Genomic DNA, 14,518 nt, shown 5'->3' with positions numbered 1-14,518 from the left:
CCATATAGCTCAGATATCCCATATTCTGCCCCCAAAAAATCACCTGAAGCTACCAAGACATGTGCCTAACCGTCACCCTTACTTGTATGCTGTGCTCATCTTGTCTCGTCTGCTTAAACAGTGAGCACTCTGTGACAGGGACTGTCTATTTCTACATGTTCATATAGTGCACAGCATAATGAGCCCCAGTCCTTACTGATCTGCTAGGTCAGAGGTGGGCAAACTGCGGCCCGCAGGCCACATCCGGCCCGTGGGACCGTCCTGCCCGGCCCCCGAGCTCCTGGCCCAGGCGGCTACCTGGGCAGCGGGGCTGTGAGATCCTGGGGCAGTGCAGCTGCAGAGCCAGCCTGACCCGGTGCTCTGTGCTGCGTGGTGGAAGCCAGGTGGCACGGCTGTAGCGCCACCAGCCACCAGTACTCCAGGCAGCGCGGTAATGGGGCAGGGAGTGGGTGGTTGGATAGAGGGCAGGGGAGTTCGGGGTGGTGGTCAGAGGTGGGGGTGTGGATAGGGGTCGGTCGGTGGGGAACAGGGGGGTTGAATGGGGCAGGGATCCTGGGGAATCAGGAAAGGGTGGAGCTTGGATGGGGTGGCAGGGGCAGGAGTTCCAGGGGAAGTCATGGGACAGGGAGAAGGTGTGGTTGGATGGGGCATGGGTCCCAGGGGCACCATCAGGAATGAGAGGAGAGGTTGGATGGGGCGGGGAGTCCAGGGGTGGTCAGGGAGCGGTGGCGTGTGGATGGGGCAAGAGTCCCGGGGGGGGGGCCGTCAGGGAACCGGGGGGGTGGTTAGATGGCGCAGGAGTCCCGGGGGGCGGGGGGGCAGATAGGAGGTGGGGACTGGGCCATGACCCCCTCCTCTAATTGGCCCTCCATACAATTTACGAAACCCGATGCAGCCCTCAGGCCAAAAAGTTTGCCCACCTCTGTGCTAGGTGCTACCTGAATATAACAAACAGGAAGAAAGCGGGTCTATACAGCCTAGTAATTCCATAAAATTCCACTAGGGGGCTTCTTGAACCTCCTTTTGAATCATCGGGTACCGGACTTGTCAGAGACATGGCACTGGGCTGGTTGGACCACAGATTTGCAAATCCTAAATTCTCAATCAGTTCCCCCCCAAAAGGCGGCTTGGACAGAGACTCTCAGCACCACAAGACGGTTTCTTGAGCAGAGGCCTAATTATACGTTCCTTACAGACAACTGATATCTCGTCCCACCCTCCCCCTGGCTGGGACTGAAGGAGAAATGATGATGCAGTGGTGGTTCTCTTGAGACACCATTCTGTCGCCATAGAGGCAGACAGCTCCCTCCCAAAGAGTTTATCTGCAAAGTAACATGAACATTCCTCACAGCAGGAGAGAGTTGGCGAGATGTGCCTGAAAAAATTAAAAAGCAGATTCCCTCAAACACTTCCAAACCTTTTTCTTCCTTTATCATCCCCCTTTACCATCTTCCCTTTTATTTACGCCTCCACTAGACACATGTATCAACATCAAAGCACTGTCATATAGCAGAGCTGTTCTTGGAACCCACTACTTGTTTACATCCCGCTCCGACAAGAAGTGGAGTCACTCCTGTGAGCTGACGAGCAGCCCGAGTTCCCATCACGTTAGCGCCTCAGATTGGGTGAAACTCACCCCTCTACAGAGGCCCTGCCCAAGACTTAAGTCCGATTTTGAGGTTTTATGTGATACTTAAGGCTCTCTACGGGGGCGAACGTCACCCAGAATAAAGCCCTTATCTTTGATAGTCTTGTGCAGAAAGGGTCAAATTAATAATAATAATAGGAGATATACCAATCTCCTAGAACTGGAAGGGACCTTGCAAGGTCACTGAGTCCAGCCCCCTGCCTTCACTAGCAGGACCAAGTACTGATTTTTGCCCCAGATCCCTAAGTGGCCCCCTCAAGGATTGAACTCACAACTCTGGGTTTAGCAGGCCAATGCTCAAACCACTGAGCTATCCCTCCCCCTATCGACCTACTGCAAGAGTTAAAGATTCTCACCTGATTCTATCTCCTCCTCTGCTCTACCAGTTCAGGACACTCACTCTTCCCAGTCCTCCTTTTCCTCCATTGGTGATTGAACATTTGCCTGTCAGAATAACCTGCCTGCCCATCTCCAGCTCACTGATTTTCCTACATCCTTTTGTAAGGCGCGTCTCAGAACGAAAGGAAACCAAAACCCCCTCATCTGAGCACCCCAAACTGTGTGTGTAGGAAGTTTTCTAAATGCAAATGCTGCTCTGTAACAGTACCCCACAGCCAGCCCTTAATCCTGACTTGTGCCTATTGCTTAATGGGCTGAAACAATAACCTCGAGATCTTTATGCTGCATTCAAATTCCAGAACCAGAGCCAGGTTTTAAGGCAAGGCTAATCTCCACTCCAAACACACCTCTTCCACGCTGCCTACAATCCAGGAGTTCGACCCATTCCCCATAACATCCTTTACTACTGCCAGATTTTCACAGCTGCTTTTTCCTCTTCCTCTGATTCTCACCCCAGCATCCTAAGACCTTCTTCTTGTTGTGTTCCCACTGTCCTAATCACTGCTGGACTGGAACCAGGCACGCCCTGGATTTTAATATCCCCAAACTTTGAGCCAGTTCCTAGCTGGATCCAAATGGCACGTCTCCAACCCTGTAACTTGCTGCATGTTGGGAAAATGGTGCAACATCAAATGTAATTGTCTTGCACCATAATTAGTAAAGAAATATTGGCCAGGGAAATGAGGAAAATGCACAAAAGGTGCATGGCTGGATGTTTAAGTGTAATGTATATTCATTCCTCTCCTCCCCCCGCGAAGAGTGTGGAAAGGGCTCTGCATGTGTGGAAGAGGACGGGGGGTGGGGGAGGTGAAAGGGGAGTTGGAATCATGATGTTTGAAGGTGAAAAGAGTCTTTATATCTGGATTAGTGGAGTCCTGGGACCTTCAAAAATAGTTAAAATTCCCTTTTTTTGAGTAATGGAGAAGTAGTTTGCATTGATCTTAAGAATTTGCTTATAGTTTTCCCTCGAGTTCAATGTACTGGGGAGTGCAAAGCTGACACAGCTCAAAAGTTTTATGAACCTCAGGTAACAGTGTGAAAGGAAATTTTAATAAATATTACATTTATTTAAATTTAATTTTTTTCCTTGTTAATAATAAAAGCCACCCTTGGTCTTCTGGGCTTTTCTCATATGCCTGCTTAATACAGCAGCTGAATTGTGGAATTATTTATATTTTAACTTCGTTTTCAGTAAATCGTCAATCATCCACCTTTCAAGAGCATTAAATTCAGAGACGAATGACAAGGGAGAAGGAGATTGGGAAATAAATATTGACTTTTAGGGGTTTTTTTTTTAAACAGCGGGTAAGAAATAGAAGCTGTTGCGGGTGGGGGGAAAAAAGAAAGTAGTTTGTACCTATAGATTTCTTGCCACTGCAGACCAGCATTCCTGCTTCTGTTTTATATGCGAGAAGCCACATCCAGATTTCAGAGGTCTCAATATTACAGGAGAACTCAGTTCCCGGTGGCATAGGCCGACAACCTCAAAGATATTTATTCACCAATGGGAGTTAGGTGCCTAAATATCTGAGGATCTAGGCCTTAGTCGTTTACAGGGGTAACTGGGTAAAAGTCTCTGGCCTGTGACATGCGGGAGGTCAGAGCAGATGATCTCCTGGCCCTTTCTTGTCTTAAAACCCAGGAGTCTAGTCCCTTCTATTGAGAGGTTTGTGTTGTGGACCTCGTCACTTAAAACATCCCGTAGTGCTGCAGGCAATAGCTGGTTCCCTGCACCAAATCCAGGGAAAGCGGGGCTGGCACAGACAGGAAACCCATCACGTTAGGTTTCCCCAATGACATCATCTCCATCCCAACTCCTATGAGCAGGTTCTCCCCCACCCAAAGCATATGAGAAGCCCCCAATTGTCCCCCTCACTCTCTCTCTCCCAAAGGATAGATTGAGACGCTCCTCATGGCCCCGTTTCTTCTTTCCCAGGACGGGGCGGCCTTCCTTGGCTGGCAATCTCACTCGGTCTTTCTTCCAACGCCCTTTCCTTCCTGAATTAGCCACTTCTTGTTCTCACCCACCAGAAGCAGTGAGCGCAAAGAGTCACGTGCAAATTAAACAAAAAGGCCCCAGAGTGTCTGTAAGACAACCAGGGTGGGCATGGGGCCTTCTATGCAAGGGATGGTACATACCACATCAGCCTGACCCCAGGAGAATGAGACTCAAGGATTCCTCGTTGTGTGGGATAGCTGCCTTCCTGCTCACCTAAACACACATGGGGACGCACTGCCCCACGCCCAGGGAATATGCTCCCTGACTGCCACCCAGCCCCATGCCCAGGAAATAAGGTCCTTTATAGATTCACAGACCATTAATTACAACATCTAGTCTGCCTGCCTGCCTATCACAGGCCACTGAATTTCACCTCGTTACCCCTGTATTGAGCCCAATACCTAGTGTTTGTGCTTGCTAAAGCATATCTTTCGGAGAGGCATCCCGTCTGGATTTGAAGACATCAAGAGATGAAGAACCCACTGCTTCCTTTGGGAGTTTGTTCCCATGATTAATGGGCCTCACTGTTGAAAACCTGTGCCTAATTTCTAATTCGAATTTGTCTGTCTGCAGCTTCCAGCCATTGGTTCTTGTTCTGCCTTTCTTGGTGAGGTTAGAAAGCCTTTGAGTTTCTGCTATTGTCTTCTAGTGAAGGTACTTTTACAACATAAGCAAGTCACCTCTCAATCTTCTTTTTGATAAGCTAAACGGAGTGACCTTTCTAAGTCTCCCACTGTAATGTATTACCTTTTTTCTCAAGCCCTCAGATCATTTTTGTGGCTGTTTTCTGCGCGGCCTCCAATTTTTCAACAACCTTCCTAAATGTGGAGAACCCAACTGGACACAGGATTCCAGTATCGGTCTCACCAAGACTGTGGTGGTACTAAGTCCAACACCTTACAAAAGTCTAAGTATATTACATTGACATAATTACCTTTAGCCACCAAACTTGTAATTTCATCGAGGAATGAAATCAGGTTTGTTTGACAAGACCTATTTTCCATGTTGAGTGGGATTAATTATATTACTAGCCTTTAATTGGTTATCAGTTGAATCTCATATCAGTTATCCCACTTGTTCTCTTTGAATATTGACACAACATTATTTCTCTTCCAGGCGTCTGGAATTTCCCTGGTATTCTAAGATTTATTAATGATTAAAAGCAGTAGGCCAGAGATCTCCTCAGCCAACTCTTTTAGGACTCTTGGAGGCAAGTTATTGGGCCAGCTCTTTGACATATGTTTATCCCTAGCAGATGTTGTCTACCATCCTCCTCTGTTACTAATGGACTGGAAAGTACATCATCATCCTCATGCGATATGAGTAAACCGTCCTGCTTCTTTCCAAATGCAGAACAGAAATATTTACTAAACACTTGCCTTTCCCCTCAGCCTCACTCTCCTACAGCCCCACGCCCAGGGAATAAGATCCCTGTTACCCCCTTCTCAGTCTCCCCCAGCCCTACATTCAGGAAATAACTGTCCACACTTTCCAGCCCTCCTATCCCCCAACCCCACCCCTGAAAAACAAGGGCTCTGCTCTCAGTGCTCTTTTCTGTGAGGTCTGTCACCTTGCGCCACGGCCTTTCCAATTTCAGGAGCTTTAGTCATTACATTGCCCTCCGGCACAACTAGCATCCCCGGAGCTGGGGCAAAGCGCCTCCTCCAAGTGGCCAGAGACAGAACGTCCATGGCTAGCAGAGAAGTCAAGCAGCTGAAGTTATGAGCCACTCCCCTTTGCAGAGAGCCATCCTCCCCCTGGCTGGCAGGCAGCAGCGAGCCAAGTGAGGGAACAGGCAAAAGGGGAGATACAAGTTAAATAGAGATTAAAGAAACAAACAAACAAATAAATAAATAAATAAAGTGACGCCCTCTTGGCCTTCCGGAATCTGGTGCTGACACTTTCTGAGCAGGCGGAACAGGGGGAGACATGGCAATCTAGCCCCCTGTGCCCAAGCTGACCCCACTGCCTTCCAGGTCCCAGGAGGGTGCCTCGTACATTTTACAAAAAGAACAAGCAGCTGAAAATTGGTGGCATTTAAAAGTTTATTGAGAGACTTTGCATGTTGTTCCCTTTCGTGCGGTGATGGCATTTATCCACCGGGCTTCTCGGAGGCGCTGCCTCTCTGAGCACTTTACATAGTCCTTAATTACACGCTAGTGGTGGAGTGACTGTCTACTGGCAACCGCATGAACCATTAACCACTCAGCAATATCCAGCCTACAGCTGTGAACGTTTACATGAGCGGCAAGTCATCTGGGCTGCCATTAACGGAGCGCAGGAATGTTGGCGGGGCCGTGGGGGTCATCTCACCCCCGAGTCCTTCCCAAAAAGCCTCCACTCACTAGTGGCACTGCCTCCCTCCAGAATCAAACACACAAGAGAACACCAACCTTGGGGATAAGCCTCTATCTCTGCTGCCCTGTCAGTTCAGCACACAGGCAGCAAACCAGCCCCTTGTTCAAAAGAATGGCCAGACGGGGTCAGGCCAATGGTCCATCTAGCCCAGGATCCCGTCTTCCGAGACTGAGCAAGGGCGGGTGCTTCAGAGGGAATCCACAAAACAGGCAATCACCAAGTGATCCAAGCCCTGTCGTCATGCAGAGCTAGAAATTCTCGCTCGTTCTAACATCAGGATGGTTGCCTGCATGGTTGCTATTGGTGATTCAACGTAGTCCGTTGTGTGGGAGGGAGTGGCTCCTCTCCCTCCGGGTTTGCGGGTGGCCAATCCGCCCCACTACAATGTATTACATATTATTTGCATTACCATAGAACTTGGGAGGTCCAGGCGCGGGCCAGCACCCTGTAGCGCTAGGTGCTGTACAAATGCAGCACAAAAAGATGCTCCCTGTCCCAAAAGCACAGCTAAAGAGCAGCTATGCTCTCTGCTTTTGTATTTCCAGAGCCTTCATGTCCCTGCAGTCATACCACCCGGTGTGCTGACCCTGCTAGTGGTACAAACTCAGCAGCATTGGGCTAGGTCTGTACATGGATGGGAGACCCCTGAGAAAATGCTGCAGAAAAAGGTGCTGGTGAATCAAGAGTGGCACTTTTGACTTTGAACAAATATGAAGCCAATATCCCATCACTGCATCACCCTTTGGGTGGTATGTGCAGCCCAGGGCTTGAGCACTTGTTATCGTGAGAGACCCTGTGGTATTCTTAGAAGAGTCAGGGCGTAAAATCTTGGTGTCCCGGCCAAACTCCAATGGGTTATTATGCCCTGTCCTCCTCCAACCCTACTGGCTGATTTCAGCATTTCTTCTTCATTTCCTGGCCTAGACTGCAGGATAGCAATGCTGCACGCTGTGAAGCAGCAGCTGCCTGCCAGTTGTGGATGAGGTGATCTCTGAGAACAGATCGCTTATCAAGGGTTGTCAAACATTTTGGGTTCCTTCGGGACACCACAAGTTATTAATGCCCAGCAGCATGGATGGGTTGGGTCCCATTCTGCAAGGTATGTTCCCATGTCAGATGCGCTAAGATATTCCCCCATGACAGACCAGTCTTTATCCTTTCAACTGATCCCCAGTCATGCGGTTAGCAGGAAATCTGCACTTGTTACTGACAGATTCCAGCACTTCCCCTGTTGTACAGATGGGAAAATGAAGACGCAGAGCTGTTCCACAGCTTCACCGGAGTCCCACAACTGAGCTGCAGAGCCACAACTGCCCAACTACCCCAGGGCTTCTCCATTAGGCCACGTTGCATCCCCCTGGACAATTTGGTAATTCTTCCCAACAGTAAAAAAAGGAAGAAAGGCACCTACCTAGAAGAAAAAATTTTTTTTTAAGATGAGCTGAGCGCTACAGCTCACTTTCTTCTTGCATCCAGAGAAGAAAAATGTTAGTCTTTCTTTTTACAAGTACCTGTTTTTTTTGCGGATACAGACTAACACGGCTGCTACTCTGAAACCTTCCCAACAGTGTTCTTCAATAAAGATTGGGACAGACTCATGGGAGACCTTAGGCTCCCATTAAGTAGCTTTGCCTCTGGGATCTCCATCTGAATTCAGCACGGCAACCAAAAATCTTTTGGATTTTGGCCTTTGTCTCGTACGTCCTTCGCTCACCTATTGGGAGCGGCAGTGTTTGTGTGCCAGCACACACAACAGCATGAGCACTTGTGAGGTTAAGTGCTAGGCCCAGTTCCTGGCAGCAGAATCTCAAACCTCTTGCACTTCCGCTCCTTTACTCCCAAGAGCACAGGGTCAAAGAGGGATGGGATGGGATGGGCAGAGGTGGAGAATGGGTATCCTGGAGGAGACCCGGGCTTACCACATGTCCTATCCTCAGCCTGCAAAGGAGGCGCTCGTCTTTTTGGACTCTCTGCCACCACAAGCCAGGAGCAACATAGTGGAGGCAACGCAGGCGCATCACATTAACACGAAATCAGTGTTCACCTGGCCGATCTAAGCTCCTGCTTCGGTGCACTTCACTCCACATCTGCCCTGCAGAATCCTCCCAATCCACCCACGGGATAATTACAAGGGCTGTGACAGGGAGAGAGGCTTACGCATTTCAACAGCAGGAGAGGAAAAGTCTTTCAAGGTAGCTGGTTTACAGCAAAAGTGAAAGTCTTTGGAAGCAAACTAAAATGATCTCTTGGGGAGGGGAGGGAGTCTTATCTTGTCTTTGCTGCCAGAACTAATTTCCTGATGTCTAACCCCCCTTGCGCTATGCATAGGTGCATATTAATGAGCTTTCAGGAGATACGGCCTTTAGCCCACTCATTGCGGCTGGCTGGGATCCTATTCCTTGCATTCCTACCACTAGGTTAGCATGATTTCAATTAGTGGCTGGCTCACCATGTGTCCCCCACTTCCGACCCCCTAAAATCTTCCCAGTCCTCAGCAGCCGGGAAGCAGCCTTTCCGGCTCTCCTTCACACAGCGGAAGGTCAAGCCTTGGGTCACAGGCTGCTGTCCAAACACCACGCTGTGATTCCGGGTTCCAAGTTCAACATTACAGCACATGAGCAAGGATGGGAAGAGGAAAGGACTTCACGGAGGAGCTGGAGAAACTGGCAGCTCTAGAGACTCAAGCCCTCTATCCACAGAACAGGTATCAGCTTAGGCAGCCTCAGTGCAAGCTCCCTCTTAGCAACCGGCTAACATAGCCCTGACCTGGAGAGACCCGTGTCTGGAGGGGCAAAAGGATGGCTCAGTCTCCATAGTCAATGGTGTTTGTCACATTAATGCAAGGGGAGCTTAAATTAAATACATTGTTTTCTTCTTTACATCCATCTAAGAGCAACAAAGCAGACCCTGCTCCTAGCTGCAGCAGGCAGAGCTCTGTTCTGCCCATTATTCACAGAGCCCTGCACTGCACGAGAAGGGTGAACCTTTGAGCAATGCAGCTTCCTCCCACACCCGTGCATAACAGTACCAGCTGCTCCACACAGTTCGAATCGTTGGCTTTTGTGCTGAGACCCAAAGCTGCAGTTGCATTTTCTGTGATGCAGACACCTCTCAGTACTGGAAAGTAGACTGAGAACCACCAAGCTATTTCGTACAGTCCACTAGGACAATTTCAGACAAGTTATGGGGCTTGAGATAATGCTGATTTACAGAGCAGTTAAGATTCCCTCCACTGCACGAACTGTTAGGGGAAATTCTCTGCCCTGTTTTATGCAGGTCAGACTGGATCATCAGACTTGTCCCTTCTGATCTTAAAATCTATAAATTCACATTTGGATGATACTGGACAGTTTGGGATTTGGATAAGGATTCATGAATGTAAATAAATAATCACCACTGCCAACAACACTTCACTCATCTCACATTTAAGGGGTGACTTGATCACTATCAGTAAGTACCTACATGGGGACAGAAAGTTGACAATAGAGGGCTGTTCAGTCTAGCAGACAAAGATTTAACAAGATCCAATGGCTGGAAGTTGAGGCTAAACCAATTCAGATACATGCAAACTTTGGCTCCCTCTGAAATCAGGGCAGGTGAAGTTAAGAGAAAAGAAGACAGAAGAAATTTAAAGTTTTCAGTTTTTATGAAAATGTATCCAAACTGAATTCTGCTTCCACTCTACAGGCCACCAAACAGCTGTCAAATGCTAGCAACTTTGAGTCAGTGCTGATTTATGGATGCTAGCATACACATGAAAGGCTTCATATCCCATTGCACATACCTGAGCCATCCAGTCCCCATAACCACGGTGACTTGCAGAGCTGTATGGCTCACAGACGGATTTCTGCATTCACAGCCAACTTTAATTTTTCCCTGGCAAAATAACCATGTAAGTGTAGACAGACATGGGCCTGACTCAGAACCGCTGATCCAGACACGCACAGGAACTTTGAGGAAGTTGCAATGTGGACCTAAATTCATGGCCCCAAACTTTGGCTTCACAGTTGTAAGCCAAATCTCTGGAGCCAAACCTACCTCTCCCAAACCATCTGCCCCAACCACCCTTTCGCACTTGACTCACACTGGTTTCTAAGGAGGGGATCCCAGTTGCCAACTTTCAGGCGATAAATAAGCCCCTCGACTTTCACACTAAGCCAAAACTCAAGCTAATCCCATTTCAAAACAAGGCCAAAACAAGCCAATCCCTAAGAGCCCCAACACTCTATGTGACTAGATCCCCACGGCGTGCAGCCTGGGACTGTGGTGGGCCCACTGTGCACCCCTGACTCTCTCCCACCCCCTTGCCCCTGTTTGCCAGGAGCCGATACAAAACAATTAAGCCAAAAACAAGCCCTATTTCTGCATTTTTTTCCACAGGTTTGGCATGAGTATGTTTTTTTTTTAATGGAGGCACTGGTCTCTATAGTCTAAGGTGAGTTGAGTCTTGTACGTGAGGCTGAATCTCTGTTTTATTTATGAAAATACAGCATATTCTTGCCAAAATTATAGACCTTGTTGTATGGGTACAGAAGGATTTGTTGAGAACTTACAAGTTACTCTGGTGATTAGTTTGAGTTAATTTTAACTTAAAATGGATCCTTTAAGTTAGCATTTCTTTTATGGTGACAAATTGGGACCAAATATGTGATAAATTCTTTCCATATAATGAAAGCTCACTGAAAATTCATGCATAGGAGACATTTTGAAAATATTGGGTTGTAATTAAGCTAAGTTGTTAGTCATGTGTATTACATTAGTGCCCACTGCCCAAGGACCATCCAAGAATGGGGCCTTATTGTGGTAGGCACTGTACAAATATAGACTAGTAGTGGTCCTTGTCACAGAGTTGGGGGAGACAAGGCCCTGCACCCCCGGCTTCCTGCGATACACCAGACTCTCAGCCAGCCAGTAAAACAGAAGGTTTATTTAGACGACAGGAACTTGCAGGTACAGACAACAGGACCGGTGGGTGAGATTCTGTGGCCGGCATTGTGCAGGAGGTCAGACTAGATGATCATAATGGTCCCTTCTGACCTTAAAGTCTATGAGTCTATGTCTGAAGGGAATGGACAGCTCTATTCAATATAAGAGAGACAAGTTCCGCCTTTTAGAAATGTTCTTCCAATTCTCCCAACCTCTGGGAGGTCAAGGTGGGTTTGGATTCCTGAAGTAGGTTATTTCTTTTTTTGAGAGAGAGAAGCAGACACAGACTCAGGACAATCTCTCTTTCTTCTTTTGTATAATAAGCTTAGGGTCCTACTCATACTTCGAAGGAAGATGCACAAAACCACAAAGGCATCAGCCAGCGGCCGGAGACAGAGTTTTCTTGATGCTGGTGCCAGGGGGTGGAACAATCCCCCAGCCCATCTCCAGAACTAAGCACCATCACAAACTTCCACTCCAAGTTCAGGCCCTCCTTTTCCAACCTGCCTCCTCTAACAGAAGTACATAGGAGTGGTCACACATTACAAAAAATAGCACCAAAACATTTCACTGCACACAACATTTCCACCGGGGAAGGGGATAAGAGAAGGTATGAACCACGTACATCAGATGTTAGCCATGTCACTTAATGCACTAGTGGGTGTCACTCAGATACAATGTTTATAAGGACAAAATAGGAACCTATACAGAATAGACTAGGCCGTGTTTCACACAGACATAACACCAACCTCCACATCTAATATCTCCTTCTACCAAGAGATTTCCAGTTTGCCTATCACCAATAGGTTAGCCACTAACTAAAGCAGAGCAGCTGTGTATTCTAAGTTCCCCAGACAGAATCTTTCTCTCAAGGAAACAGTCCCAAGACATTGATGTCTCTTCCCCCCCTTCAATTAAAATAAGTTCCCACCCCAACTCCAACCCAGGAGTGTGTGTCACTTAAATGCACTGGTTTGGCATCAGCATCTGTATCAATGGCATAAGGTAACCACTTTTCAACCTATTGCGTTCAAACGGAGCTTCTACTTCTGAGACAATAGCTAAGCCAATGAATTAGTTATTTGGCTAACTTCATTCCAACCTGCTAGGACACTAGGGTCTCTTGCACTGGTCCTTGTGTTTAACCTCTGTGCAGGAAGACACATCTCCAGTATTTGTTCTCTTAAGGTTTTCACATCCTCACCACTTCTGCTTCATGGGGGGGAGGGATAGCCTGCTAAACCCAGGGTTGTGAGTTCAATCCTCAAGGAGGCCACTTAGGAATCTGCAGCAAAGATTGGTCCTGCTAGTGAAGGCAGGGGGCTGGACTCAATGACCTTTCAAGGTCCTTTCCAGTTCTAGGAGATTGGTACCTCAGAGCTAAGCAACATCCACTACAGGGACAGGAAACCCCAAATTTAAACCAGGCTCACCACAAGGCTTTTGATGAGCCAATGAACCAAGCCACAACCTGATGGCTTGTTTTCTGCTCCTTATATTAGACAACAGCAAACATAACAGATGGGTGGTGACAAACTCCTGAAGCACCTGCAAAGGTCCAGAGAAGCCTCCATATATCTATCCTTTTGGGGGGGGGGCCCAACTACCCTATTGGTACAATGATGGGTTATTACATTCAGATGGACCACATGGCAGAACTGTGTCTCTATTCAGTGCATGCTGGGAAAATCCAGGCAACGGTTCGATGGCAGGGGAGGAAAGGCCAGACAGGGCAGTACATAGGGTTAAGCACACTTGGACAGCCGATCAGACACCAGATTTCATCCATAGACTCATAGACTTTAAGGTCAGAAGGGACCACTATGATCGTCTAGTCTGACCTCCTGCACAACGCAGGCCACAGAATCTCACCCACCCACTCCTGTAACAAATCCTTGACCTATATCTGAGCTATTGAAGTCCTCAAATCATGGTTTAAAGACTTCAAGGTGCAGAGAATCCTCCAGCAAGTGACCCGTGCCCCACACTGCAGAGGAAGGCGAAAAAACCCCAGGGCCTCTGCCAATCTGCCCTGGGGGAAAATTCCTTCCCGACCCCAAATATGGCGATCAGCTAAACCCTGAGCATAAAACCCCTCCCTTCTCAGAGAATAGGTCACTTTTAAACTGTTTATAACCCTTTGTTCCGTTAGTTCCCAACGGAGGCAGAACAAACGTGTAACCTCCATGTGGAGTTTGGAAGTAGGCCACCGTCCTGTAATTGCCCTCGAGTGTTTGTTGAGCGGTTATCTATAGCTATTGTACTGCTTCCCTGCTCATTGTTCCAATAGCTCCCTATTAAGCCAGCTCGATACATTCATTCAGGAAAGGCTCAGAACCCAACGTACAGTAACTTTGCTTTCCTGACCAGTCACATACAGTATCCGTAACGTTACTCCATAGCACTAGTCCTAGAATATCACAGCACTGTGTCCACCACACCGGGGACGTGAAGAAGGCAGCCAATCGGAGGGCTGTCCCGAGAGCGCTTTGCAGAATCGGGAGAGCAGCTCCTGCAGAGGCCAAAGTCGATTGGTGACTGCATCCCAACGGCCTGCCTCGCAAAATAGCCTTCTGGCCCTCGACTGAGGACAGACTCCACGCTCACCCAGCTGACCTGCACACTAGTGGTACCAGCAAGAGGTATCAGTACCATTAGCTGCAAAACACAAGGCCCTGGCACTTGAGCTGCCTTTAGGAGCAAAACCTTGCTGGCCGAAACTCTACATAGGGTGACGCGGCGACCCACATGTGAACATGTCTGGCACTCCAGCCAGCAGAGGGCAGCCACGTGGCAACTCACACAGGACCTGATCCAAAGCCCATAGAAGCCAATGGACTTCAGATCTGTCCCATAGGGCCCTATTCCACAGCACTCCTTATTCAGGTAAAATCTATCGGTTCCTGTGGGAGTTTTGCTTGAGGAACGAATGCTGCTGAGTAAGACTCACAATCGGTGGGTTTGAGAGCCCTGTAACACCTCAGTGGAACTACTTGTGTGAGTAAGAGTTGCAGATCGTCTGTCTAGGAAAAGAGTCACTCTGGGGCTTTGAGAAATACAAACCTACCCTGCCTTTTATGTACCCTAAATTAACACAGTGCCAAAGAAGCTCTTCCTTGATGTATAAATTCCTCGAGTCTTGGAAGGGAAAAGACACTTGTGGGGTTTTTCTTTTTTCCCCTAAAAAA

This window comes from Mauremys reevesii, linkage group 6 (genome assembly GCF_016161935.1).
Source record: "Mauremys reevesii isolate NIE-2019 linkage group 6, ASM1616193v1, whole genome shotgun sequence".
In the NCBI taxonomy this organism is placed as follows: domain Eukaryota; kingdom Metazoa; phylum Chordata; order Testudines; family Geoemydidae; genus Mauremys; species Mauremys reevesii.
This window is presented reverse-complemented; position numbering follows the sequence as displayed.